The sequence below is a fragment of the Desmodus rotundus genome, chromosome 2 (genome assembly GCF_022682495.2).
Source record: "Desmodus rotundus isolate HL8 chromosome 2, HLdesRot8A.1, whole genome shotgun sequence".
Classification (NCBI taxonomy): domain Eukaryota; kingdom Metazoa; phylum Chordata; class Mammalia; order Chiroptera; family Phyllostomidae; genus Desmodus; species Desmodus rotundus.
In genome coordinates, this window is record NC_071388.1 from 13446297 (window position 1) to 13474069 (window position 27773).

General features: G+C 39.8%; 1 protein-coding gene and 1 pseudogene across 4 annotated transcripts in view; both read left to right on the forward strand.

Moving 5' to 3' along the window:
* Positions 1–27773, forward strand: part of MRPL39 (mitochondrial ribosomal protein L39) — a 157487-nt gene that overhangs the window by 81403 nt on the left and 48311 nt on the right. The gene's annotated exons all lie outside the window — the stretch shown is intronic.
* Positions 1602–27271, forward strand: LOC139440665 (large ribosomal subunit protein uL30 pseudogene; annotated as a pseudogene).

Below are 27773 nucleotides of genomic sequence, written 5' to 3' on the forward strand. Positions count from 1 at the left end.
AAACTATAATTGAGTAAAAGTTTACTGAGCAATTCCTACATGTTAGGCGTTACATCAGTACATTACAAGAATTTGCTAATTTAGTACTAACACAAAAGTATGAGATACCTACTATTTTTGCCTGCATTTTATAAATAAATAAAAAAAAAAAAGCTCTGAGAATTGCTCTGGGTGGTGTGGCTCAGTGGATTGAGTGCTGGCCTGCAAACCAAAGGGTTGCCAGATCGATTCCCCATCAGGGCACATGCCTGGGTTGTGGGCGGGTCCCCAGTTGGATTGTGTGCCAGAGGCAACTGATGGATGTTTCTCTCCCTCTCTCCCCCTCTCTCTCAAAAAATAAATAAAATCTTTTAAAAAATACTGAGAATAAAGGAAGTAAAAACAAAAGATGAAAAAATCAGCAAAACCCTCCATGAAACACCTAGAAGTGAACACAATCAAGATCTAAATCAGCGCCCAGACTGTCTGTATTCGAACCCTAGATTTGGCTCCATTACTTTAGATGAAATGAGTTAGTGCATAAAAAAGATATAGATAAACATCAACTGGCACAAAAGCAAGTCCTTAATAAAAAATATCAATTAGGCCCTGGCTGGTGTGGCTCAGTGGATTGGAGCCAGCCTGAGAACCAAAGCGTCGCTGGTTTGATTCCTAGTCACGGCACATGCCTGGGTTGTGGGCCAGGTCCCCAGTAGGGGGCATGCTAGAGGCAACCACACAGTGATGTTTCTCTTGCTCTCTTTCTCCCTCCCTTCCCCTCTCTCTAAAACTAAATAAATAAAATCATTTAAAGCAAGATATTAATTAGCTTTTTAAATTTTATGTTATTTTCTTTTTTGTTTAGTTTATTAAATTTTCTAAATTAAACTCTAAACTATATACAGAAAGTACACATATCCTAAAGTGTAGAACTCATTGAATTATCACCAGCGGAACACTCCCATGTGATCACATGTGATCAGCATTCAGATCAAGAACAGAATATGGCCAGTACTCAGAGTCTTCTTTGCCCCCTTTCAGGCACTGTCCCTCGATTCCCAAAGGCAACCACTATCTGACTTCCAACAGTGTTGATTTGCTGACAGTTGCTTTGTTATTTGTATAAATGGAAGCACATAATTTTACTTTTTTTCACTCAGATCGTGAGACTCACCCATATTGTTGTGGGTAGTTAAGCTCGTTTATTCCTACTGCTTTAGGTTGTGGAAATACACCACGTTCTGTTTACCCACTGTACTGTCGACAGGCATTTGGTCAGTTCCCGGTTTAGGCACTTGCAAATAGTGCTGTCCTACGTGGTCCAGTACATGTCTTTTGCTGAGCATACGTTAGCTATTTTTTGTTAATCATTGTGTACATTAGAGACAGTACAGCATAATGGTTTAGTCAGAAGGAGGTCAAGAAAATCCTGAGTTATTAGCTTGTGTTAAAAATGAATGTCATAAGTGAGAAAATATGGAAGAATGGAAATAAAAAAACAACTCAGTAGAGCTTAGCCATAAATTCTCTGGTTCATCGCGTGTTGTGTGAATCTCTGCTTATAAAAAATAAGATGCACCCTGTAACTCATAGGTAAAAGAAGGGCCAACAGACACGGGATTATGGGAGGATTCTGGTACAGTTTCCAGGAGGACGAGAGGTGTGATGGCAGCTCTGAGGTGAGGGCTGTGGTGACCAACAGCAGACTCAAGGTGCCCAGGACTCATCAGCCCACTCCCCATACAACAAAAGTTTAGCAGGGAACAGGATGAATGATTTCAAACAGGAACCCTTGGTAAGGAGTGTGTGACTATAGCCCCAAATAATCACAGTTGGGTAGGTCAGCATGTATGCCACATGGAAACAAACAACATAATAAGAAGTCGGGTGCAATGTGTTTCAGAGAGACAACAGTTGGAGAGACAGCTATTGCCAAAATGCAGGATTTGGTTTTTAGAGTCATCAGCTTCTGGCAAGAGACAAAGCTGAATGGTAAATATTGGGGGAAATGTGTAGGTCAGACTTGTTGACCTGATAAAATTAGCATTGCACTCATTTTAAGAGGTGTGGGTGAACATTCAGCTAAAATTGTCGAACTAAATACTGTATCTTCCACTAACGACTCATAGAAATAAATTTCAGCATGAGGAGATGCTGTCATTGTTCACAAGTGAATGGCAGAGAAATGGGAAAGGCAGACAAGGCAATGGGAGTAAGTGTCAGGGAAATTAAGGGTTGAAAGACATCTTCGAGGCTGTCTGTTCCAACCCGCTCATTTCATAGATGAGTAAAATGGAAAATTGCCTAGGCTGAGTCAGGCTGCCTGGGCTCGTATTGCAGCCGTCAGACGTACTCTTTCTGCCCGACTTCTCTTTTATGAAATGGGTTGATAGTTGTATCTGTCTCAGCATTCTTTTGAAGTTTAATGACAGAGTAAGAGTTAGTGACTGGTTTTTGGTGAGTGACCTAAAGTTTCACAGGTAGTTAGCACTGGAGCGGCAACTAGATTCGAGGTCTAGCAGGTTTTCAAATGTCTGATTTAGTGTTGTCCAGCCACATCACACTGTACCTTGCTAGTATTTCAGAAACTTCTTTTCCTGCTCTGCATTGAGAGCCCATTTTGGAGTACACACCAGAGTCAGGCAAATGAGATCAAAATAGTCAATTTTCTTACCCATAAAAATCTGGATTGGAGGTTATGACTTGGATATCGGACAACAGTGGGATTTCTGCCCAATTTACTTGCTCACTCCCTTCCCCCAGTTTAAACTGTGGTAGAGCCCACTCGAAGGGAGGTTTATTGGCAGCTAAAACTGCTGTCTTGCTAAGGTTGGGGAGGGAGTATGCGAGATGGGTAGAAGGAGCAGAAAGATTCCAAATCCCTCTTGTGTGGAAGTTTTGAAATATTAACTTTCTTAGGTGAATAAATATGGACCAATGGCTTTCATCCACCAACTAGCTGATGTATTCTGCTTTGAGAGGTAGATTACTCAGTAGGTCTTTTTGGGAGATGATGAATAGTTGGTTGGAAGAAGATAGAGGAGAAAGGAGATTCTGGGCAGAGGGAACAGTATGTGAGCAGGCCACTCTCATAGATCGAAGGGAGGGAGGGATGCCAGTGAGTGAGGAGTAGTGCATCACTTTTCTCTTCCTGCTTTTTACAATAGTGAAACTATAATTCAAGATTTAAAAATGAATATGAAGAACTTGTTGATGATATAGAAATGAAGGGGGAACATAATGTATTGATTCATTCAACTAATATGGAACAGCAGTGTTTTAAACTTAATCTCCATTGTATCACTGTTTTAAAAGCCCTGCAGTGGCTCATAGCGCACTAGGATGCAATCCACACTCCTTCCCATGGCTTTCAAGGCCTTATCTGATCTGTCCTCTGCTGACCTCTCTTTCCTTCTTACTTGCTATGACCCCCCCACCTAGGCCCCTTTCTGGCTCTTGGGCATGCCAAACTTGCTCCTGCTGTAAGGCTTGTGTACTCTATGCCCAGATCTTCTTTTTCTTTAAAAAAAAATTATTTTTGAATCCTTTTTTCTCAGCTTTATCGAAGTATTAATATATATATGACATATAACGTGTAATTCAAGGTGTACGATGCAATGATTTGATGCACGTGTACAGGGGGTGACAAAAGTAGTTCTACAATTATAATACAAATAAGTAATAAATAATAACGTAAACTTATTGGCACTTTATTTTTCATACTTTTGATTTCTTTCTTCTTCTTCATAAAGAAGATCCTTTAACATTTCATGTGATACTGCTTTGGTGATGAATGCCTTTAGCTTTTTCTTGTCTCTTCTCCTTCTGGCACCCCCCTGGTGCAAGTGTTGATTTGCTTGTCACTTGTCCCAGAGACTCCTTACACTAACTTCATTTTGGGGGTTCTTTTTTCTTTTTGCTATTCTGATTGAGTGTTTTTTGCTTCCTTAGATTCCAAATCACTGATTTGATTCTTGGCTTTGTCTTATCTACTGTTGATTTCCTGTAAATTATTCTTCATTTCAGTTAGTGTATTCTTCATTTTTGACTGGTTGTTTTTTATGGTTTTCATGTCCTTTATGCTGCTGAAATCCTCAGTAAGTTCACAATCCCCACTGGTTTTTACAGCCAGAAGTTATTGGGACTTCTCTTCCTGGCACTGGAACCCTGGGCTGGGGGCCTGGTGTGCGGCTGGGACCCCTTGCTCCTCAGGGGGAACCTCTGAGCCAAGACATCCTTATGAGTTTTGTCTGCCCCTCCTACCAGTCTCAGTGCAGCTTCTTTTTTTACATCCTTCATGTGAGACTTCCGTTCAGCTAGATTTCAGGTGATTCTGAATGATAGTGTTCCTCTAGGTTAGTTGTAATTTTGGTGTGCTTGTGGAAGCATGTGAGTAATACATTTACCTAGGCAGCCATCTTCACCTGTGTTACATTTCTTATTGACAGCCACTAACAACTGAAATTACACTGTTTATTTATTTGTCTACTTGCTCCTTGTCAGGCTTCATCCTAGTGAAATAAAAGCTTACAGAGAACAGAGATCTTGTTTGTGTCATTCACTGCTGATCTTTATAGCCCCAAAGACTGCTGGCTTATGAATAATACATGAGTAAATAAATTGGTCAATGAAATATAATGTATAAGCACTGGTGACTTCAAGGTCAATAGTGTTTCTTTCAAGGGCTACAGTCTAGGTAATTAGTTTGAGTGAAATGTGCTAAGTGTTAGTAGAGGCACATGTAAAATGTCGCGAAAGGACAGAGGCAGAGGACTGGAAGGCTTCAGAGAAAAAGTGATTACAAAGTAGATCTCCTTAGGGGATGACAGAGAGTTGGCCAGCAAAAGAAGGGGAGGAAGGACATTTTGGGTGTGAACAGCCTGTTTCTGAAAATCAGAACAGTGAAGCGAGAGCAACTCCAGGAACTCAGAAGTGTCATTCTGGCCTTTTGTGAAACAGATTCCAGATGCAACTAAGACAAAAATGTGGTGTCGTTCCATAAGAGGGACCCTAGTACATCGATAGCGTGGTTCAAGAGGTATTAGAAGAATCTTTCTCAGCAATAACTATAAACCTCTGAAAAGAATGGAGGGGCATCTAAAAGGCTTTTGGATACATTTAGGTTTTACTAGAAAAATAAACAATGTAAACAGAGGGGGAACATGCTCAGAGAAGTGGAATGAGGAAGGTGAACCTTAAGAATGGTGTGAGACCAGAAGTAGCTGTCAAAAAGGACTTCCAAACTCTTAGTAGGAAGAAAAAAATGTAAACCAACAAGAAAAAGACAATCCCTCACTTATGAAACTTAACAATAATATACTAGTTGACAGAAAGATGGCAAACCATTCAGATTGGAAATGTTATAAGCAGCAGCAGCAAAAATGCAGGGAATAAAATTCAAGATAGCTGAATGTCATTTACATGAATTTATGCTTTCAGACGAAAATCTATTTAAATTAATGAAATCATTGGAAGTTTTGATAATGGAGATATTTGCTAAGTTCTCTGAAATGTGGAGAATGAAAGATAGAAGCATCAGAACAAATAATGGCAGGCGCAGAAGACAAAGACTTGCCCCATCCAGGAATGACCTGTGTAGGACGCTGTAGTTCGTTCTGGTTTAAGGGCACCCAGAAATTGCTTTTACTCTTCCCACAACGGCCCATTGGATTATAGTCACTGTGTCTGAATCCAGACATTTCTATCTTGGCTTAGCTGTGAAGATTCACACTTAGTTTGTTTTTGAATATGTGTATATGTGTTTTCCATCAAGTTTCCATAGTTCTCAAATATTGTGCCCAACAGATGCCCTTTGCTGAGCTGTGAAATGTAGAAAGTCTCTCAGAACCACAATACTTTGGTTGGGCCCTGATCCCTTACTGAATCTTGAGGAGATATTGTAAAATAGTGTTTTAAGGGACTTATTCTCAACTATATGGGAAAGCTATCATTTAGCTGCTCTTTCAAAGACCTGCTCTTTTACCCCTAATTATTTAGCAGGAAATATAAATTCTGAATGTCTCTGGTATACATATGACACATAACTGGAGTTTTTGAGGTCTTTGAAGGGTAAAAGGGAGAAATGATTAAAGCATCCCTGGGGAAATATGAAGAATTCTTTGAGTCACAAAATTACCCCCAAGTAGAGCAAGTTCAAAGGGACTTTTTATCTGCATAGTGAATAAAATTATTTTTCATGCAAACGACATACACTTTTGCAACTTAGAATTTAGCAACTCATCTAAACCACCGAACGTTAGGAAGTATTCCTGCCCAGATTCTTAGAACTTTCACTGTTCCCTTTTCTTCTGAAGCCTGTTTGTTATGAACATATATGTCAAAAATGATTTATGTGCTTCATGATAAGTCTTAGTCTATGTTGTTATTCAAAATCTTCCTGTGCTGATTCAAGACTGTATTGAAAACAAATTTACGAGTTGACGTGGTTGAGCTATGAAAAACTGGCATGAAGTTTTTCGATTGTTTCAAATAGATTGCTTACCTGAATTCCACACCTTTTTCTGTTTAAATGGTTTTAAATTTTAATTCTACATTGCATGAAGACTGTACACATAAAGATATTTATCACTGGCATTTACTAAATTTAAAATTATAGGCAAAGAGAAAGCATTTTCCCCCTTAAGACAACGTTATTTTGCCCTCAAGATAATTAATTTAGCAATACTAATTATATTCCAGATGAGTGATGTAATTTTTGTGTCTTAAAGAATTTTTTCACTCAGTAGCTTTTTAAGTTGCATTTTCTAAATACACATGTTCCCATGCCATAAGCATCCCCAAAAGTATTGAAAACTAAGTTTTTTCTGTTAAATCTAAATCTAAGAACTACTAAAGAAGAGTCTATGCGTTGGTAGAATTTTTGAACACTTTTTAGCCTTTTCCTTAAGCCTTAGCCTTTAGCCTTAAAACTGTCAGAAGGGAAGATATTTTTAGAGTATATGAGAGGCTTTTAATATATTAAAACAACTCTAGAAAGACTAACAATAAATATAACCAAGCATGTTGAAATGTTCAAAGAAATAAAGATTATCTGAGGGAAAATATGAAATAAAAAGAAAAGGCAGCTATACTAAGGTTCGTTAATGTCAATGTACATAGAAGGTTTATGATATAAAAATATATTTATATGCTTCCGTAATGTTTATCTAAGACCAGTCTCTTGATTATGGTTATTACTTAAAAGAAAAAGATGGCTAACACTTCATTCCCTACCTCTCTTCTTCCCTTCCTTTTTCTCTCTTCCTCTCTTCTTTCCTTCCTCTCCTTTGAGTGGTTTATTTTATGCTTCCACTGTGTAAGTACTGGTAATATAATTAGCAAGACAGAGTGGCTCCCTGCTCTTATGGAGATGGTTGTATACAGACATAAAAGTGGGGGATAAGTGGGAGATGTTTCTGAATTCTCCGTCTTTGCAGATTCACCAATTGCTGACTTCATCTCCTGACTATTCCTTTAAATAATCTCTCACTGTTGGAGCTTCTCTTTTAATATAATTATAAATTTATCAAAACTTACAAATATTTAAAAAATCTATCCTAATTTTTTTACTCCCTTTCCTTATTTCTTGTCTTCATTTTTTTTCTCTGACTTATTTTTAAGAGATGAAACGGTGTGACACAGAGCCTAGAAAAAACAAATGAGCTTGGTCTGTAAACCCCCCCTGAAAAAGAAGGAGCCATTCTGAGCTAGAAACAGCGCAGGGATGGGTCTCTGGCTGGTATCCCTCGGCAGTGGAGGGAACTAAGGAGGGGAGACTGTGAAACCAGGACGAGGAGAGGTCTTCCCATATGCGCACTGAGTCCTCATTCTGTAGCCCATTCCACTATGATCAGGGTCTGTTTGCTCCAGATCCTGTCAGCTACGCCAGATTGTTGTGAAAATAAGCCCACGGACTCAACGTTTATTTAAAAATCTGACAGAGAAATGAGGAGGGCTGACTGCCAGCCGGAAGCCAAGGACCATTACACTTCAGTTCTCCTTTTATAGATGAATAAAACTCAAGATTCCCCTGACCTTTCTGGGCATTGTTGTGGACTCAAGGGTGAAACAGACCCTTGCAGTCACAAATAAATAAATTTAACACATGTGTTTGAAAAGAGATTCAAGTACAAATTTTGAAAAAAAAGTAGAGCAACCATAATGGAGGTCAGATACACACATGAAGAGATTCAAATTTACATTTTGAAAACAAGGGGAGTCATAGTAAACAATGCAAAATATACCTGTGAAAAAGTACACAGGTTTACTTACAAAACAAAACAAACAATGGAACCACCATATTTGTTCTGAAGAACTAAGGGACTTGTGACATTTAGAGAATGAAGCATATAGGATACTGTCTGTAGGTTGCGCTAACTTTGAATACATGAAGTCAATTTCTGTTGATTGTGATAGGGGGCTATTTGCCCTCATCAGAGGAGATGGTATGTGTGTGAATTATGAATAAGGGTAGAGCAAGCTTTTTAATAGTATTACAAATAATATCTATGGGAGCACAAGGGAGAGAATTTTAACCCAGGGGGTCAGGAGATATGTCATGGAAAAGATGTCCATGTATGCACCTTGAGGAAAAAGTGACATTTCTAAAGGTGGGGATGAGGGAGGACAATAATCTGGGATGATGCTAGCCACCCTGAAGGAAGACAAAAAGTCATTTGTTTATTCGGCAAGTCTTTACAGAGTTTTTACTGTGTATCAGGCAATGCACCTGGTTTAATGAGACCATTGTGTGATTGGAGCTTATAAAGTATATAAAGGGAGATAAGTTTGATAAAGGTATGTTGGGGATTTAGTTTTTAGGCAATTTTATGTAAGTTTGGTCAATGCTTTTGGGTCTTATTTAAAATACAGAAGGTCGTAAAAGCAGGGGTTGAAAATTGAGGCGGTTGATTCTGTATCTTCTCGCTAGCTTGCTGCCCTGCTGCACTTTTTTGTAGATCTTGTTCGCCATACTCTAACCTCTAGAGGGAACAGGGAGCCCTTCTGCCGTTCCCCATCCATCTCCAACAGGAAAGCTGTATGATACAGGCCATGCGATAGGGTCACATAGTTGGGCTTGAGTGATGAGGAAGGAAGTAGCAGTAAAGGAATTAATGTTCACCTTCAGCATGGAGTTTTCTTTTAATTTCAGTCTCTGTTCTCTCCCCCACTCCCAGTTTGGATAGTTTCCCATTTTGTTTTGCATTGCCTCTTTGGCCCACCTTCCATCCGAAACATCATGGGCCTTCGGAAACCAAGGAGGAGGCGGTCAGGGGTAGATCTTTAGTACCTGCAGGGTGCAGGTTGACCAGATGAGGTGGTGGTTCAGGTGATGCTAAACAACACTGGGAGGTTTAAGTCCTAGCTGGTACTACGCAGCGTGCCTGTGTCTCTCACATTTTCTGTGATGTACAGACACCTCCTTGAAGATCTGGCTATGTCAGGAGCAGATGGTTTCAACAATAATGAATTCAGGTACTAGACAATCTTTTGATCAAAACCAGGCTAACTTCTCTTCTTATTCCATTGGATTAGGAACTTTAAGGTAATTGAACATGATTGCATGCCATGTTCTAGCTATTACATGCCTGTGCCTTGGCCTGCCTGGAAATCCCTATCTCCTACATTCCAGCAATCTGAATATAATATTTTATTTATTTCACTATTTTTATTAAAGTGTGATAAATGGATGAATGTCTTGGGGGGCAGGTAGTTGTTGGAAAGACTTTCTTAAAGGAATGTTAAAATTATGTGAGTGTCTAGGTCATACTTCTCAAATATGAATGTGAGTATGAATCATGAGGGGGTCCTGTTAAAATACAAATTCTGATTCAGTAAGTGGTTGGCACCTGAGACTCTGCATTTCTAATAGTCCTCACGTGATGCTTTGAATAGCAAGGATCTATCCCTCCATAACCATGTCAATTGCACCAACAAGTGGTTCTCATGTCCTAGTTACAAATTTACACTAATTTCTTATACCTCAGCTACTTGAAATGTGGTGGCAACTTGCTCTGTTTACAGTGTCATTCTAACATCATTTAATTGTAACATCACAAAGCAAAGAGAGCCGGGGGGGTCTAGCTACTAAAATAAGTGTGTTTTGAAAACCTACTACAAATCACTAGAGACCAATTTCAAAGTAAAAGGATAAAAAACTCGCAGACCTTGGTTAATGAAAAGAATGCTTAAGTGCCTCTTTGTAATATAGGTCTCTGGACAGTTTCATTATGAGGGTCCTCTTGGGATGTTAACAGAGTTCTCAGATGGAGCGTTTTCACTGCTCTTCTGCTTTGGGAACAGTGAAATCGCTTTACTCTAAAGTCATTTTTGCTTTTATGATCACTGGCTACTTATTTGAGTAGTTCTGTTGCTCTTCTAGAAAAGGTGGGCACTTCGCGAGAAAGTAGAGGCCAATAACTATAAGAAACATTAGATGATTAGGAAGAAAGGGGTACCCAAGGAATTCCAGGGTTCTTCCCAATTCTCATTCAGGTTCTCTCATAGTTCCCTCCTTTCCCCCACACGAATGTTACACCCTGGCTTGCCTTAACTGCTTGCCATTCTATGAACACAAATGATCCATGCCCACCTTGGTACCGCATCTCACGCTGTTTTCTTGGTGTCTTAGTCTACTTGAGCTGCTGTAACGAAATACCACAGACTAGGGGTCTTACACGACAGAAATGTATTTCTCACAGTTCTGGAGGCTGGGAAATCCATGATCAAGATGCCGCAAGATTCAGTGCCTGGTGACGACCTGCTTCACGGCTTGGTGGCCCCCATCTTCTAGCTGTGTGCTCACGTGGACTTTACTTGGTACCTGCTAGTGGAGAGGAGGGCAAGAAGGAGGGGACAGGAAGGCGGGGGAGAGATCTCTGGCTTCTCTTCTTATTACAAGGGCATAACCCCATCACAAGGACACACTTTCATGACTTCATCTAAACCTGCTTACTTCCCAAGAGCCCCACATCCAAATACCGTCATATTGGGCTTTAAGTCTTAACCTATGAATTTTTGAGGAACACAAACATTCAGTCCATGACCCTTGGCATATACGCTCATCCACTAGTTTTTCCCTAGTTGTAATCATTGCTATTCAGTGCAAGGAACTTATGTCAGGCTCCTCATTACTCAATTTAATTGAGTAACCCTTTTACACATTCCTCAATTTAATTGTCAAAACAAGCTTACAAGATATTGTCATTACCTATGTCATTACCTCACAAATGTTGAAACCAGGTGTTGAGAGGTTGAGACTTTCCTGAAGATCCGCTAGGCTGTTGGGAAGCGGAGTCCATCTGAAGAGTGTAAGACGTCAAAGCAGTGGCTCTGAATCAGTGACACAGATTGTGGTCGTCGGACCAGCACTCCCAGCATCGCCTAGGAGGACAAATGCTTGAGTCGTACTCCAGACCTATGAACTCAGAAGCACTGGGTGAGGCCCAGCAATCTGTGTTCCAACAAGCTTTCCAGGAGGTTCTGATGCATCTCAAGTAGAGAACCATTCCTCTAAACAAGTGTGAGAAAGGAAATGAGAGATAATTGACTACTTCTTAGTGGAAAAGTTTGTTTCCATGTTAATATTGGGTATATGTTGATGTAAGCAATATTTATCAGGTGTGATATAGGTTAAAACAGGCACCTGTAGTTCACTCTGTGGAAAATCTTTCCATCCCGTAAGGTCAAGTTCAAAACCCATCTGCTCCATAAAGATATATATCTCCTTTATCACCACCATTTCACTTGTATCACTCACTCATGTGGTGGATGTAAAGTATCATCTATTCATCTCCAGCAGGGATGGGATTACCTTCCATCATTTTGATTCAGCACAGCAACAAGTAGTGTCTCGTGTATAATATTTGCTCAATAAACATTTGTTGGGTTCATGTGTAGATTTCTATTTACAGAAAAACTTTACCTGTGTCCTTAGGCTTTAAATTCCACACCAGAATAATTTCTGAGTATTAAAAAAATGCTTTTGTCCCCTTTCATTCTTGTATATATTTATTTTGAACTATTGCTAGCTTACAATAGAGAAGAGCATCTAATTTATAATGAAGTCTATATATAATTTCTAAATGTGATACTTAATTGAAGAATAATACATTACTAGTTTAAAATGCCGAACATTACAGTAAGGAGAAAGGAGGAAATCAGGAAATCTAAGAAATATGTCACTTTTAGAATAATTGAGCATTGGCTACATGCTGAATTAGCTTGAGATCCACTAAATAAAGACTTGTCTAACAGTGCTACTAGTTGTTATTTGCCTTCTATTTGCCCACTTTCCAGTTTATTCATACACTGCTTCTAGTGGTATGTAATAAGATAATATTAAGAATTTGGTCTAACTAGCCATAAAAACAGACTCTGATGGATCCAAATAACACTTTTGTTTTTTGTACTAGTCCTCAAGTATACTCCTGTATACATGTACTGCACCCCTAGTTTTTGTGGTTTTGTGCTGCTCCATCCACCTGATTTATCTTTGCATCCTAAGCAGGGTCTATGTAGGATAAAGAAGTACAAGTTAAGGAGTACTTGGCTACGCAGCCTCCTTGGCGCTGCAGATTCAATGGTGTGCCGTGGGTGTCGCTGCCATCCAGTGATTCTCAGCTGACCAAGGCTACTGCAGAGACCAAAAGCCAAGGGTGCATGTGGCTGCATAGACTGTGATGCTTGCAGAACTACTGTATGTCTTCCCAATGGGCTGGGAAGGGTTGCAGCAGTGTGGTGCCTTAATCAGATCTTCAAGAATGAAAGAGAGGGAGGGAAGAGGAGGGGTGGTCAGGTGGGGGGGCAGGGAGAGAAAAGCTCTGATTTGTAGCATTTGCTAATTTCAAGCTATCAACTTCAAAATGTGAACAATAAACTCTCCGGCATACTACTAGGCTAAATGGAAATGATTTTTTAAAAAAGAATCAACCCCAATTTTTGTTTCCTGTGCTTTAATAGCAATCAGGGACTAAGCAACAGCTAAATATACCACATATTTCAAATACACCACATATTTCAAATATAATCTTTTGATTTTAGTTAAAAAGTCATCCAATACCACTCAATACAAGAATTGAAGGTTGAAATTGAGAAAAATCTCTTTTAAATGTGTATTTCAGATTTGTCTCAGATAGGTACTTATCTCCAAAAACTAATTTTTCACTTCCTTTCTTCCTTGAAGCCAGATTTTACCACAATCTTTGATACATTTAGAGTCAGCAGAATCATGTTTTGTTCTCTAGCCAGTGTTTGGACACAGAACTTTCAGGTAGTTTATGTGGTCGTGCAGGAAGAGATGAGGATGGAGTGTAGGGAGCATCTCTGGTTGTAGTTTAAGGTCAATGAAAGCTCTTACGTTGCGTATTATTTAGGTTCAGATGAATGAGTCTGACCAGTGAAATCCGGTGCGTAATTTAAACAAAACGAAAGGATGTAATGAGAGTAGAGGGGTAGTAGATACAGTTTTGATGTAATAAACTAGTGACAAATTTTCTTATACAATAGCTGCAAACATCAGAGGGATAGGAGGACATTCTTTATCTTAATTTTTTGCTCCAAATAAAGAAGAAATATCTTGTCATTTGTTCTGAAATATATATAATCATTTTTGTCCTAGTTGAGTAAATAACTTTCTGGAAATACAGGGCGGGGAAACCTTACAGTTGTTTGTATGGAAAATAATACAATAATTAATAAATAATACAAGAATAAATTTTGTCTTACGTACTTACAATTGTAAACTGACTTTTCCGCCACCCTATATATGTGTAAGTACAGAAATGTTAATTTAATTAAGATAATTTTTTGTTTGCTTATTACTAAATCTACAATGATAAAAGAAAAATCAAAAGATGCAGACCCGCAGAAAGGACCTAGAATTGGTGAAATTTTGGTGCATATACTTTCAGACACTTTTCTGTAATTTTTTAAATTTACTTTTTGTTACCTGATGTTTTTCTCTTCCAATACTTTACGTGTCAATCAGTACATATCTGTGACATGGTATTAACTGGCTTTACGGCATTTCATTGTGTGGGTGCACCCTCTTAGCCAATTTAAATAACCAATTTCTGGTGTTGGACGTGTAGATCGTTTCTAATTTTGCTGCTACATGCTGCACTGTGATGACTATCTTTATAGTCTAATTTTCTTCATATTTTAATATTTATTGTCATATAAAATGTATCTTAAATTATTTTCCTGTATGTAGATGTGGAATTACTGGGTTATATGTAAGAAATACTACTGGAATTATTTCCTTAAAAGTAAGTGTGGAATTTTAGGTCAAGCGTCAGATGTTACCCTGACTTCTTATACATATCAGCAATTACTCTCCTACGACTTTGCATTGGTTTATATGTCCATTATGAGCTTATCACACACGATGTCATACACATCTCTGTCACAACTAATTTTTATATATTTTCCCAATATAACAAGTAAGAAAATTATGATTATTTCTCATTGTCTTACTTTTTGTGTTAGGAATAAGCCGATTCAAATGTTGTTCAGCTGTTGGATCTTTTTTATGTAGGTAGGATGTGTTTGTTACCTATGGCCACCCTAACATTACCACAGGTTTAGCCACTTACAACAACACACATTTATTGTCTCACAGCTCTGTGGGTCGGGGGTCCGGTGAGCACAGCTGGTTCCTCTGGTCCAGGTTTCACAGGCAGAGATCAAGGTGCTGGAGAGCTGGACTCCTATCTGGAGGCTCCAAGGGAGCGTCTCTTTCCAAGCTCACGAGGCTGTTGACGGAATTCAGGAACTGTGGCTGCAGGGCTGAGGTCCCTGCTGCCCTGCTGGCTGTCAGCCAGGAGCCTCCCTCCTCCCCTTGAGGCTGCCTGAATTCCTCTTCATAATCCCCCCTGCAGCTTCAAACCAGCAGCTTCCCCTTGAGTCCTCCTCATGCTTTGAATCTCTCTGACCTTCCCTCAGCGACATTTCCTCTTCCTTCAGCTACAGAAAGTTCTCGCTCTGGAGCTCCTGTTAATGGGTTGGGCCCATCTGGATGGGAAGATCCAGATTAATCTTCCCGATTTAGGTCTGTAAGCTTAAGTACCTCTGGGAAGTCCCTTTTGTCATGGAAGCATGTTAGTCAGGATTCTACAGAGAAGCAGCTGATAGGGGGTATATATTTATATTGTAATATTTATTTATTTATAAAATAGATGCAAAGTAGATGTGTATTTATTTATTGTGAGAAATTGGCTCACTCAGTTTTACAATTATTGAGACTGAGAAGTCTCATGATACGCTGTCTGCTATCTGCAAGCTGAAGATGCAGGCAGGAAAGCTTGTGGTGTTATTCCAGTCTGAACCCCGAAGCCCAAGAACCCAAGGAGCTGACGGTTCAAATCCCAGTCCTGTGGGAGGAGTAGATTAGATGAGTTGCTGCCATCTCAACCTCCAGGCAGAAAAAAGGAGCCTTTTGTTCTATTCAGGCCCTCAGTGGATTAAATGATGCCCACCCACCTTGTGAGCTAATCCACTCACATGCTAATCTCATCCAGAGATACTCTCACAGACACACCCAGAATTAAGGTTTGGTGTGGCCCCCCAGGACCAGCCAAGGTAAGGTATAAAATTAATAACTGTCTCGTAAAGTAATACATTGATTGGTTCTAGGGTTTAGGCTGTGGATATCTTTGGAGGACCATTCTGCCTACCATACCATATAAGATCTCCACTATTTGGTTTACCTACCAAGTCCTTCAGTTCTAGAGCAGAAGTAAGAGGTTTTTGTCTTCCAGAACTGAAAATGTTCATAAACGTCTGTAATAAGAACTATTTACTAATTTATTATAAATGAAGATATTCAAATACACTCAGAGTAGAGTGAACAGTACAAAGAAGTCCACGTACACATCAGCCGACCTCAGCAAATTGTCTGTGTTTTGCCAGTCTTGATACATGTCTGTCCGCACTCTGCTGCTTCATTTTTACCTCTCTTCAGACGGAACAAAATATCCTGGGGAGGTGGGGGGGGTAATGGGGGAGAAAGGGTGAAGGGTTTTCAGGAACATCTATAAAGGACACATGGACAAAACCAAAGGGGGAGGATGAAGGGTGGGAAGTGGGGATGGCTGGGGTGGGGGGGAATTGTGAGCGAAAAATGAAGACAACTGTACTTGAACAACAATTAAAACAAAGTTAAAAAAAAGAAAATATCTTTATTTTGTGAAGACTAATCTACATATTTCATTGGGAATTGTAATAGCTTTATATAGTACAACTTAAAGAACAAAAGGGTATTAATTTAACAAAGCAAAACGAATACTAGTGCTTCCCTCTCATTTACTGGGTGGAAAGTAACATTTGGGGCATTAAAATCTTGCCCAACTCACATAATTGCTGTCATGATTCATTGACGTTTCATTGACGTTTTGTATTAATTGTCTTGCAACACAGCATTGTCTTATTTCATTCTTGTGCTGATAAGGGAAAAAGTGAATGAAAGGGAATGCAAGAATTAGTCAGCTTTTCTCAGAGAATTTAAGAAATGAAACTCAAATTGCACAATATTTCTGTTTGTTTTCATTTTTTCTCTTGATGCCAAACCTTGGGTATCTGCAGGGTAAGGTACAATAGAACTTACTTAGGAAGATAATTTACTATAATATCAAAGTCACTTGCCAACACTGGGCAGTATAAAGGTAAAAATAGACCAGGATCCATGGATAATCTCAAAATCACATGGCCGGATTTGTGATGGGTGTTCATAGCATATGTGACTGAGCCTGTGCTCAGCATGCTCTGGGAATTCAGTCGGGACCGAATAATAAAGGATACCACGGAAGTCTCACTTTGGCCTGCGAGCACCTCCGGCTCTGGGAATGGGGAAAACGTGCCTCTTTTCAAGTGTTCCCACGAATAGGAAAATCATGTTAAACTCTTTCATTTTAAAGAGCTCTTCTCTAGTAAACATTTTGAGATTAAATTACATATACACTAATTTGTTTACAGAATCATTTTCAAACTGATACAGTGAGATCAGATCAGATCACTGGGGGGGAGGAGGGAGGGGCCGTAGGAGGAGGTTGCCAGAGACAGTGGTAAACAGTCTCAGATGGGGTTGGCTGACAAACGGAACACCTCTGGAGCACATGGAATTATGGGCCAGAAGATTTAAAATAAAAGGAGGACAGAGGCTGACTTTTTGGCTCGCTCTTCCTGGAGCGTTCCTGGATGACTGTGCTGCAGCTGCCTGCGTTTCCCGAAGGACAGCGTTTGGGATGGGAGAAGAAACTGTGGGTGCCGCCAGGATCGGGCTGGCCTGGCAGAGGGGGGGCAGGGTTATTCTTCTTTGGGTGTTTTAGAAGGGATGGGTTCTGAGGCAGAAGCCTGCCCTTCTTCCAAAACTGTGTAGTTTTTCTATCTTACGCTGTTTTGTAAACTAATCCTATAGAAAGAAGATCATCAAAATCTAAAGGGGGGGGTTAATGATAGGGGGACTCTGGGGAGAGAAAGATTTCAGCCTTAATTGATAGACTTAAATGATTAAAGCTGTAACTAAAGAGTTTAGCCTTAATTGATAGGCTTAAGAAATTAAAGCTATAGCTAAAGAGTTAAGGATTTTAGCTTTAATTGATAGGCTTAAGTGACTAATGGGTGTTGAAAGCTGTTATTCCAAAATTGTGTAGGTTTTGAATAAAGACTCATTTCCTCTATCGCTGAAACTTTGTCTCTGGAATTTTGCCTGGAGAGTGGTGGTGGTGGGCAGGAAGGAGGACCCCGCTTGCTCTTTGGTAACAAAACTTGTAATTTATTACCACAGTGTGGTATCTCTTTTTAGAGAGTGATACATTCCTCTTTTACAAAGCTGAACATTTGTGCTTTTAATTCCAAACACTTCCATCTCCTCTGGAACCGTGCTGCATTAAGTATCACTGCTTTTGGCTCTATCCACCTTTCTTACGTTTTCAGTTACTCTCCTTTAATTTCACATTCATTCACAAATATGCACTTCTATTTGAGAAACACAATCGCTCCATTTCTTTTTTCCCCTTTACCAAAGACCTTCTTAAATACCCACTTTCTACCACCTGTGAGTTTACAATTTTATTTTCTATCCTCATCATGTTGATACTTCATTCTTCGCCCCCCACCCCAGCAACTTATTCTTCACTGAAGCTCAGGGCTGTGTTCTCACTTGTCACATCCTTTAACTTGGGCCAGCCGGTACCATCAACCACCCAGCCAGTACCATCAACCACCCAGCCGGCCCACCCTTTCTTTGCCCAAAGCTCTCCTTTGTGTCTCTTTAGACACTTCTTGTCTCGTTCTTCTGCTACTCCTCTAACTGGTCTTTTTTTCTTCTTTTGTATATGGTATTCATTTCGATGTGGGTGTCCCAGGGGCATCTGCCCTTGGCTGCTTCCTTTTCTGTTCTCAATGCCCCTCCCAGGCAGTCCAATCTCAGGACTGCAACGCTACTTTCAGCATAAACTGCTGCTAAATCTATGCTTAACTCCTGAATTGTTCCTCAAAATTCGGTCTCAGTTTTCCAATTCCTGGCTTGACCTTTCCATCTGGATATTTCTTTAGCGCATTATCTATATATCAGTTTAAATAATGGAATGTATCATCTTCCCTCCTAAATCTGCTTTTATCACTATTTCTGTATTATTTACAATCACTACTTTGTCTCTTAGGTACAACAACATATCAAGGTCATCTCTGATTCCTATTTTTCCTGTTCCTTGAATCTATACCCATAATGAGTGTCTCCCTCCACAAAGGAATACCATTTAATTTCTAAATTGCAATTCTATGACTGCTTTTATATTTCACAACCCTGTTTTCTTTGACTAGGAATATTGCAAAAGTATGTTACCTTTCCTGTCCTAGCTAACTCTACCCAGTTAGAACGTGAAGTCCGGCCCGTTCGGTCTTTCTTGATTCTAGTTTCTATGTCACCCTTTGCTTCAAATCCCCAATGACTCTCTTTTGTTAAGACAGTAGTTCTCAGCTAGAATGATGCTTCCTCCAAGGGGGCATTTGCAGACGTATTTGATTGTTCTAACTGTGGCAGGAGGCGCCCAGGATGCTGCTAAACACACTACAATGCATAGGACAGCTCCCTAAAAGTTATCTGGCCCCGAACGTCAGTAGTGCTAAGGTAGAAAAATTCTGGTCTCATGAATGATTTACAAATAATTAACGTGGCATTCTTGTCCTCTTTGACACTTCATTTACAACTCCATGGGATTTTTATAATTGTTCCTCTTCTCTGTTTCTCACCTCTAGGCTTTTGTTTATATATTTATTCCCACTCATTGGTATTTCTTTACCTTGTCGTCCCATTAAAAAAAAAAAAAAAAACCAATACCATTTATCTCTCAGTGTTCAGTTTGAATTACAGATCTTTACCAAGACTCCTTAATAATCCCAGCGGAAAGTGATGATCCTTTTCCTGAATCCTGATAAGGATTTTTTTTTTTGTGTGTATCTCTAATGTTTTCTTGTCTTTTAAAAGTTATTCATATAAATGTCTTTTAAAACTTATTAATCCTTACATTTTTAAAAATACAAGCTTTACTGAGATATAATTCACATGCCATAAATTCAGTGTAAGTACACAGGCACACTTTTGTGATTTTTAGTTTATTCACAGAATTGCGCAGCCATCCCCACTACCCAATTCCAGAACATTTTCACCACCCCCAAAGGAACCCATCCCCATTAGCGGTCAGTCCTCATTTCCTCTTTCCTCCAGCCCCCAGGAAGCACTAGTTCCTGTGTCTATGTTTTAATTATTCTGGACGTTCCCTATCAGTGGTATCTTATGATAGGTTGTGGCTTCTTTCACTTAGCAAAACGTTTTCAGGGTTAAAGTCTGTGCTGGGCAAACCATGATGTAAGATGTTCTCTCCATAAGATTGGCATTTAACTTTGCAGGTACTGGGCAGTTGTTCAAGGCTTCCCTGGCTTGTTTTATTTATAGACCCAGTTCCATTCATTTTTGATCTTTCAGAAATGTGTTCATATTTCTTGCTTGTTAAACTCTGATTTATGTTAAAGTTAGGATCTGACAAAAATGGATGTCCAATGTATAGTGTTGGTGGTTAGAATTAGAATTCTCTAAGTGGAGAAAAAGGCTTAAAACAAGACTTAAAGCATCTGTAAAGTAATTGTACAAGGGGAGACATAAAAAACCCCTCTGGAATTTATTTATAAGAAATTGTGGATTTATTCTTAATGTTTAAACTTCAGTCACCTTCAAAGTATTGTCTATTTAATGCAATACACCTATGGAGACATTTTCCCACTGCTCAAAACCGTTTTTGAACTCGTTGATTTTGATGCCTTTTAGTGCTTCTGCTGTTTTTTGTTTTACCTCTTCCACGTTGTCAAAATGTTCTTTTGGAGGCTATTTTTCATCTGGGGAAACAAACAAAAAAATTGTTGGGGGCAAGACGGAGTGAATAAGGAGGGTGGGGCACAGGGGTCAGACTGTGTTTGGTCAAAAACTCCTGAACACTCAGTGTGGTGTGGTCAGGTGCACTCGTAAATCACCCATCATGAAATGGGCAAATGTGTTGACTCTTCAGAAAAAACATTCACTGAAGCTGAACACAACTTCTCACAACAACACCAGCTGATACATTGATACAGATGGGTTCCTAGAACACTCACCTAGGGGGGGAGGCCTGTATTCCAAGGGGCCTGTCCTCCTGAAGATAATTTCAGTTTTGTTTTGGGCCCCCCTTTGTATATAGAGAACCTTGCTAATATAACCAAATTGGGCATGGAGTCAGTACAAAATAATGACTCATCTGAGTTCTAAAACATTCTAAAAGAAATGCAAATGTTAAACTTTTCAGCGTGCATGCCACTGCTTTCTGAGATCGTTTAGATTACTTGGGAAAGAACATTTTAGGCAAAGAGAGAACATTAAGTGCAAAGCTTTGAGCAAGGTGCCTGCCTGCTCTGTTCAAAGCACAGCAATGAGGCCAGTTTAGTTAGGATGGGTTAGAAAGGGGAAGTAGTAGGTGGGGATGCGGTCGGGGGAACAACGGGGACCAGATCCCATAGGTCCCCAGATCATGGTGAGGACTTTTAGCTTTTATTCTGAGTGAGCTGGGAAACCATTGGAAGGTTGTGAGTAGAGGAATATAATTTTTTTCTTTCTCTCTCTCTCTCTCTCTCTTTTTTTTTTTATTGTTGTTTAAGCACAGTGGTCTCCATTTTTACCCTACCATTGCCCCCATCCCAGCTACCCCCACCTCCCACACTCAATCCTACCCTCCTTTGGCTTTATCCATGGGTCCTTTTCTACATGTTCCTTAACAATCCTTCCCCTTTCCCCCGTTATCCCTCTCCCCCACCCCTCTAGTTACTGTCAGTTTGTTCTTTTATTTCAATGTCTCTGGTTACAGTTTGCTTGTTTTGCTGATTAGGTTCCACTTATAGGTGAGATCATATGGTATTTGTCTTCACCGCCTGGCTTATTTCACTTAGCATAATGCTCTCCAGTTCCATCCATGCTGTCATGAAGGGCAGCATCTCCTTTTACTTTCTGCTGTGTAGTATTCATTGTATAAATGTACCACATTTTGTTATTCACTCATTTACTGATGGGCACTTAGGTTGCTTCCAGGACTTGGCTTTTGTAAATTGTGCTGCTATGAACATTGGGGCGCATAGGTTCTTTTGAACCGGCGTATGGAATTTCCTCAGAAAATTAAAAATGGAACTGCCTTTTGACCCAGCAATTCCAATGCTGGGATTATACCCTAGAAATATGATTGTTTTAATAGAATATTTCTGCACTTTGGAGAATACACGGAAGCTGGACAAACATTTAAAACAGGGAGGACAGTGAGTGAGGTGGTGATTGCAATAACATAGGCAAAAATAATTTTGTCTCGGACTGGATTGATGTGTGATAAACAGCCAAATTGTGGACAGAAGATAGAGGACATAGAATTTGCTGACAACTTTTTATAGAGTGTGAAAGAAGGAAACACAGCAAGGATGATACCCAGAGTTTTTTACTGATAAATGGGAGAAGGGAATTGTTGTATTCGATAGGGAAAACTTTGGAGAGGGACAGAGAGGTGGTTATGAGGAGTTCGGTTTTAATCATCTTGTTTGAAACGCCTTCCGATTGGATTTGTTTGGCAGATGTTTGAAATTCAGGGGAGCAGTTGCAATTGGAGAAGTAAATTGAGGAGTCACTAGTGTGTGGCTGGTACTTCAAGCCATGCGCCTGGATGAGATCAAGTAGAGGAAGTGTATAGATAAAAGAGAGAAGCAGCCCAGGGACTGAGCTCTGGAGCACTCCAGAATCTAGAGGTCAGCAGATGAGGGAGAGCCAGCAAAGGAGGCAGAAAAGGAGAAAAGGCAGGTAAGTGTGGAATCTATGTGCTCGTTAGAATGCAAACCGTGTGAGGGCAATCCTATGCTTGTGCAGCGTTGTGTCCTTCTCTAGTGTCTCATTCACAAAAGGGGATCACAGATACTGGCTGAATGAATAAAACAATAGAAGGCACTGTATCAGTAGCTTCTACATGAAGCAGAAAGTTCCTCTTTTCCATGCCGCCAAATTCTTGATCTTTATGGAAGTCCTTTTTCTAAGGCACCATGACTGCAGATGCATGAGTTTTTCCTTTTCAGATGCAGGTGTCGCTTCCAAATGTTCTCCTGTCATGCTCGCACTGGTAGCTCTGTCCTCTAGGGCAGCAATTGGTCATATTTTAACCCTCTGCATTATGCAGGAAAAGGTATTGTCATGTGGGCCATTTTCCTTTTCTTTGTAAAACTCACAGATGACGATAAGCCTGCATGTGCATTCTCAGAGAGGAGGAGCACCTTACCTAGGTCTTTGCCTCTATGCCTTCATATTTTCTTTTCTCTTGGCCAAGCACATTCTCCTTTGTGATACTTTTGTGTTTTGGGACAGTTACTTGTGACCTCTCAAAGAGACTTTCCAACTGCATCAGTCTCCTGAGCCCTCAGTTTAGTGCCACTTTCCTCATCGAGCACTGAGACCAAGTAGCCGATCAATCTCATAGTTCTGTTACTCTGGTAATATTTTAATGGCTACAGCACATTCCCTCCGTGGTGCCCAGAACCGCTGTATGCTAACCCAATTACAAAGGGGACATTACCTGTGATACCTTACTGCACAGTATGGAAAATCTATTTGAACGTATATATTAGAGTAGAATAATATAATAAGGAATGAAACTCAGAATTTTACTTGCGAAGTTTTTACCAAAGGAAAAAGTAACATTCGGATTCATGAGGCTCATAATTATCAATAAGAAGGCACACAAAATGTAAAAGAATACATTTTAGAGATGTAGTTTTTAGAAGTCCAAGTATTACTGTGACAATTCTTAAAGTTGTTAGAGAGATGATGATGACAAGTATGTCAGAATACCCTAGAAATTACTGGCATCTTAAGGCCAGCAACTGAGTGATGTAAGTTCAGATTTGAAGAAAATAAATAAAAAGAAAACGAAAAGAAAAGAAAATGACAAGCAAAAGTCATTACCTTCAGAAGAACAAAACTATCCCTCTTAAGTCTCTCCTATTGTTGTGAAAATGTCGAGCATCCTTGGGCCTAACTGCCCTATTTCCTGCTTTAAAAGTTGGCGACCGTGAGAAAGTAGCTGAGACTTGGGTTTCTAAGTCTACACTAGGACGTTCATTTTGGGCATCGTGATGGCAAATGGGTAAAGCCTGTGTTACGTTCGTCAGGTTTTCATTCAAGGCATCTACAACGAGGATGAAATTGCAGACTGTTATCACGCTAATTTTGGTTTGCAAATTTCTGATGACTAAGTTTATATAAGAGTGTCATATTATGAGACACATGAGAAATAAATGACATTTATTTTCCTGTGGGGTCCTATGCTTCATAAAGAACACTTGAAAGGTTTTTTCGTGCCCTCCAGTTTAGAAAATGCACTGGGGCTATACAGGAGTCCCCCCTTGTCCTCAGGTGATACACTCCAGGACCCCCAGTGGATGCTTGAAATTGGGGATAGTACTGAACCCTACATACAGTTTATGCCTATACGTTTATACCTTTAATAAAGTTTAATTTATAAATTAGACGCAATAAGAGATGGAAAACAATAACTAATAATACAATAGCACAATTATAATAATATATGGTAAGAAGAGTTATGTGTATGTTTCTCTCTCTCTCTCTCTCCCTCAAAATATGTTAGGTCAGTGGGCTACTAAGTGACTCATGGACAGGGAACATATACAGAACAGACACACTGGACAAGGGATGGTCCTGGGTGGGGTGAAGAGGGATGGCTCGAAACTTCACCAGGCTACTCAGAACAATTCAAGATTTAGATTTATGGATGGTTTATTTCTTGAATTTTCCATTTAACATTTTTAGACAGCAGCTGACTATGGGTAACTGAAACCGAGGAAAGCAAACTGTGGATGAGGGGGGACTACTGTACTGTAAGCCCTCACATCATGTCTTCAATAAATTCTCTGACTTTAAGTGAAATGATTCCAATTAAGTATAATGAAACCAATTTTACTACAGGCCCATTGATATAAACAATAGGAGGTTCCCATACTACGTCATGTTAAAACAAAACCATGCTGAAGTAAACCACCTAATTCTAGGACCCGCTATCGTTTAAAAGTAACACTTAGGCAGTTTGTCATCAAGCTTTAATGAAATCTAGCAAGAGAATGGGGCATTTACATTAGGTTGAGATGAATTCAAGCTTTGCCAAAGATAATAAAACTTAGAGTCTCTTGTCAAAGGAAATGCTGGCTGAATAAAAGTTTTCAGAGACCATAATTTTTTTGTGTTAAAAATAATTTACAACCTACATTTAAGTTTTTCCCCTCTTCTCTACTTTGTTAATACCATCCTCTAACTTTCGGTTACTTTCAAATTCATACATGTCAAATATTTTACTAAAATTCATTCTTGGATGATCACTGTGATGTAAGAAAAGTCTTTTTTCTTTGGTCTTCTTCATTGTTCTGAAACCGATGAAAAGCATCAGAAATTGTCTGGGTTATTGATGGTCTCAGTCTGTTTGGGTTCTCACAATGAAATACAATAGCCTGTGGCTTAAACAACAGAAATTTATTTTCTCACTGTTTGGAGACTTTAAAAAACTAAAGTTTTGCAGTTGCATCAATTTTTGTTTTGATGTAAAATGAAATTAGGTGTGTTTATACATTAGCGTGGTATGTAATTTATGCTTGATCACACTTTCATTAGTCATGAATAGTTCTGAAATTATTCATATCAAGTGGGCCCAAAGGAAGGGCCACAATTAATACACTTTTTAAAAAAAGATTTCATGTATTTATTTTTAGAGATACATAAGCACATGCCTGGGTTGCAGGGAGAGAGGAAGAGAGGGAGGGAAACATCAATGTGTGGTTGCCCCTCATGTGCCCCCTACTGGGGACCTGGCCTGCAACCCAGGCATGTGCCCTGACAGGGATTCAAACCGGTGACCCTTTGCTTTATAGTCTGGCACTCAATCCACTGAGCCACACCAACCAGGGCCAATTAATACCCTTTTGAAGTCCTCTTGAGTATCATTGCCACTATCAGACTTTTCCAAGGTAGTCCTATATTTAATTTCCAAAATTGGGCTGAACACGTTCAGGAGAAACCCTGAGTTTTTATGTGTCGAGTTTGGCTTTGTCCTACTGGCTTCCTCAGTACTATTGTACCCCTTAGGTTTTAAAACTGTTTCTATGTGTTTTGCCCGTTTATTTATTTTAACTTCTAGACACACCTTTTCCTTTTTAAACTGGTGTGCCGATGGCCTTTCCTTGTAATAACAGTTGACTTAATGCTGTTGGGCTGAAAGAAAACACTACTAAGGAAACAGTGGCGATTTCCAACTTTCTCAGACGTCTGCACGGAGGGACGTAGGTCTCAAACCAGAGTCAGGTGCGGAAAGAGACACCAGTGTGTGTGGCTCAGAATCTCAGCTTCTCAGGCTTACTGCTTTTTGCTTGGGACTTACATTTCCGCCCCCTACCCTAGGATATGGAATTAGAACAATAATGAGATACCTTTTTTGCTTTCTTAACCTGTTAGATTGCCAAGCGTTTTGAACGAGCAAAAACAACCATTGCTGACAAATACTCAGAGATATAAACATTCTCTTATTTTGGTGGTAGGGGTGAGAATTCCTCAACTGTCTTGGCAAATAAACATGACAGCAATTGTTTGAATTAAAACTGTATGTTTTATGGCAATTCCAGTCCTAGAAATCTAACCTACATTAAAAATCGCATTTGATAAAGAACGTGTATACATGTAATGCTGTTTGTAGCATTGTTTTTTCATGGCAATAAACTGTAGACAGTCTGAATGCCATGAACAGGGAGCTTAATAAAGTGGGGCACACACGCCCACGCACAGGCACGCACAATGCAAGAGGATACCTGGGTTATTTAAATGTCCCAAATGGGAGGGGTGCTCACAATACACTGTGAGATGAATAAAAGCAAATTCAGAGTGAAGTGAATAATATCAGCCTGTTCAAAAAACCCCAAACCTAAAACCAGATTTTGTGCCTTTTTTTCTTGCTGGAACCACAGCAGGTACAGGAGAGAAAAAGGACAGTTCTTGCCGTGCCTGAATTTCTTAACAAAAAGTAAAGGGACTTTTCAGAGCTGGAGATCAAGCTCCTGAGAAAGAAGTTTGTTCGAAGGACGTTTTGAAAGGTAAGAGAGGAGCTTATCTCTGAGGAAGGTGAGCACTATCACGGGGACATAGGCGGATGCACAGAACTGAAGCAGGAATGTCTGGGATGGCAAGAAAAGCCGGCCATTTCTATGCACCTATAGAGCCCAAGTTGGCATGTCATCAGGATCAGTGTTAATGGTGTGAACCCAAAGTTCCAAAAGGTGTTGTAGCTTCTTCAACTTTGCCAGATTTTCAGTAATACCTTCACAAAGGCTTTTGTGAACATGCTGAGGGTTGTGGAACCGTGTATTTCATAGAGGTACTCACACCTGAAGTTAGTGAAGGAATTGATCTGCGTGTGTGGTTATGACAAGGTCAGTGAGAAGCTAATTGTGCCAACAGATAATACATTGCTTGCTCGATCTCTTGGTATGCATGGCGTATTCTGCATGGAGGATCTCATTCATGAGATCTATACTGTTGGAAATTGCTTCCAATAGAAGCAACCAACTTCAGCTGGCCTTTGAATTATCTTCTTGAGGTGGGCTGAAGAAAGAGACCACACATTTTTTAGGACATGGAGATGTTGGCAATAGGTAAGTCTAAATAAACAGACTTAGTGGAAAGATGAACTAAGGTGTGTACCATAATTATTTTTGTAATCTGGTCAGTTAATGAACAGTGGCTCCTTTCAAATTGAAATGTAAAACAACAAAAACAATCCTCCCCTTCTCCACTCCCACTCCAGAGAAAACAGATTATCGGGTTAAGCAAAGAGAAAATGGGACAAGTACACATGCAGTTCTTCACGTTTGTTACTTAAGGGAGATGTGGGGGGTATATTTTCATTCATTCATTCATTGGTTATATCATAAAAGGGAAGCCACAAAGATGGATACTGGGTGGGAGGAGGGCTGATCACCAATATGGTAGCCAGCCCCATTATCATCCCTCCAAATGTGAGCAGGGGTTGCCTCTGACTTTTTGAGCACGGAGATTTGGAGATGGGAGTTGATTGAAGAGGAGGAGAATGGCTGGACCATCCACGTTGCCTACAGTTACTGACAGGCGTGCTCGCTGTATAGGGGTCTTCAGGTTGCCCAGGGCAACTCTCTTCTTCTCAGTTGTGTGCAGCCGT